We start from the raw sequence: 2,487 nt of genomic DNA, 5'->3' as shown, positions 1-2,487 counted from the left end.
GACAGCTCGTTATCTCTCAGTAAGCAGGTTCCTTCTCCTTTCATTTTAGCTTAGTGGCTGAGTCACACGAGAGCAACAGCCTTTCCTGGAGATGGCCTGTGTCTCTCCTTCTTAGGCAGTTTCCTGGTCCTCCTCCCAATTTGAGTTTGGATTTCTCCTTAGTACCTTCTGTTCTTTAGTTTTCAACTTTCCAAAGAGCAGGTGTGTCTGTTTAGAGATTTTATGTGACCTTGCAGTTACTCCATTCCCACTTAGATCTAGCTATCTTCTTATGAAAATGGGTCATTTGAGGACTTTCATTTTCCTTTTGCACTTACATTTATATTTTTCAATAAAGTATTTCTTACTAGTTTATCTCTCTGTTATGGTACCATTTGCATAAGGACTTGGATGCAGGAAATTTGTCACATCCACAGGATATTAGGCAATTTTGCACTTAAAATTAACTAGTTTGTGTTCAAAATTGGCCACTATAAGTTTCCATTTCCTACACACTTACTGCCCATGCATATCCTTCAGCAGCAAGAGGGACAGTCAGAGATCTGGCACAAAAGCACACTCAACAAAGAGTAAAATGTAAATAGACTTTGTCACTGTGATGATTTAATATTCTAGAGTGAGACTATCTACAATAAAAAAGTTAAAAGGGTATTAAAACTCAGTTTGGATGACAACCCTTGGCAAAAACTGTGAAAGCAGATGGGGCCAGAGAGATGGCTCAGTAGAATAAGTGCTTCTCTGCCAAGTGCAAGGGTCTGAGTTCAATCCCTAGTTCTTCCAAAAACAAAAACAAACAAACAAACAAACAAAAAACCAAAAAATAAAACTGTGAAAACAGAGAAATAACAGCATGTGTATAAATGATTTTCTTTATTTAAATTGCTGAAGGTATATGTGGGGGATTTAAATGGTAGAAATCACTAAGAATTAATGGAAACTGAAAATCTTGTGTTTCCAAATTTAGTCAAACTTCTCATGTTACTACCAATATAGCAATGAAAGTAATTCTAATCCTAACCCCTAACTCTAATATTTAAAGGTAACCAAACGCTGCCAGCAAAACTCTTAACCTCTAACTCTAACCCTATTTTAACTAAAGCCCTAGCAATAAAGCATGATGTAGCCCTCTCAATGAATCAAAGAATAACACACAAATCTAACTCTAATCCAACCTAACTATAATCATAACACAGTAGCTCTAAACCAGGACCTAACCCCTACACATATCCTTAAGTCATAACCCTTCATGGAACACTGAACCTTTACCTTAAACCCTGACTTTGAATCCAAAACCCTCACTCTGACTCTAACATGTAAATCAAACTCTGACCGTCACAATAAAGCTTAACCCTAACATGTAGTCCTAAACCCTAACATCTAAAGCTAATCCTGAGTAATGTTGGCAGGGTCTATCTGTTTCCTTGGGTGATAGCTAAGCCCTGGCCTACCTGGGGAGGGTATGTCAAGTGCTTTTATGTCACTTTATTTTTCTGACTGTGTAATCATGTGGGTTGGGGTCAGCCAGCATCCCCAGGGCTGTTTGAAGTCCAGTATGAGGAAAAGTTCAGTTAAGGAGACCCCAGTCGATGACCTCACTTCCTTCATGATGAGGTGATGCTCAGAACCCTGTTGCTAAGCAGCACATAACAGAACTAACTGACGTCTGCTCACTTGTCTGGAGACATAGGACATGTGAAGACATTTTGTTGTTGCTTCCGGACTTCCCAAGGCTCAGGCCCTAGGAGACCTCGCAGAGGAGGACTTAGCCTCAACTGGAGAGACTGGGATGACTGACTAATCAGCTGCCTGTGGCCCTTTTCTCAGAGGAGACAAAGTGGGGCACACAGTAGCCGAGGACAGGTTAGCAAAGGCCAGCACACTGTTCTGATTTCCCTGTGTGAATCCAAATCCTCCGTGTGTGTGTGTGTGTGTGTGTGTGTGTGTGTGTGTGTGTGTGTTTCCGTGCACATCAGTGAGGGTCAACACAAAATCTGCCATGTTCTCTTATCATGTGGCAGAGTCATTTGACCATTGTTAAGGTGTGGTTTAAATATAAAATGACCCCATGTGTCTCATGAATCTAGAATTGAGGCCTTTGCATGTGATGAGATTGTGTGGGTGACATATTCATCGATGGACCAATGCACTACGATGCCATCACTGAATGTGTTCTTAGGAATTGGGGCTGAAGTGGAGGAGGAGGGTCACTGTAGCTGTGACTCTGGAGGGTATATTTTACCCCAGTCTCCACTGTTCTTTTTCTTTCTGCTTTCTGGCTGCTTGGAGAACCACTTTCCTCTGCCATTCCCCTGGATCTTGGCATTTCTGCCTTGGGCCCAGCCAACCATGGCATAAACTCTCTAAAACTGTGGCCCAAATAAGCCTCTCCTCCCCTGATTTTGTGTAGAGTCCTGGTCCCACAGACAGATATGTGACTAATACATCTACTGTTTCCATGGTCCCACTCCAGGGTGAAAAGGAGCCAGG

The sequence above is a fragment of the Octodon degus genome, unplaced genomic scaffold (genome assembly GCF_000260255.1).
Source record: "Octodon degus isolate 3935 unplaced genomic scaffold, OctDeg1.0 scaffold00529, whole genome shotgun sequence".
NCBI lineage: Eukaryota > Metazoa > Chordata > Mammalia > Rodentia > Octodontidae > Octodon > Octodon degus.
Note: the sequence above shows the minus strand (reverse complement) of the source record.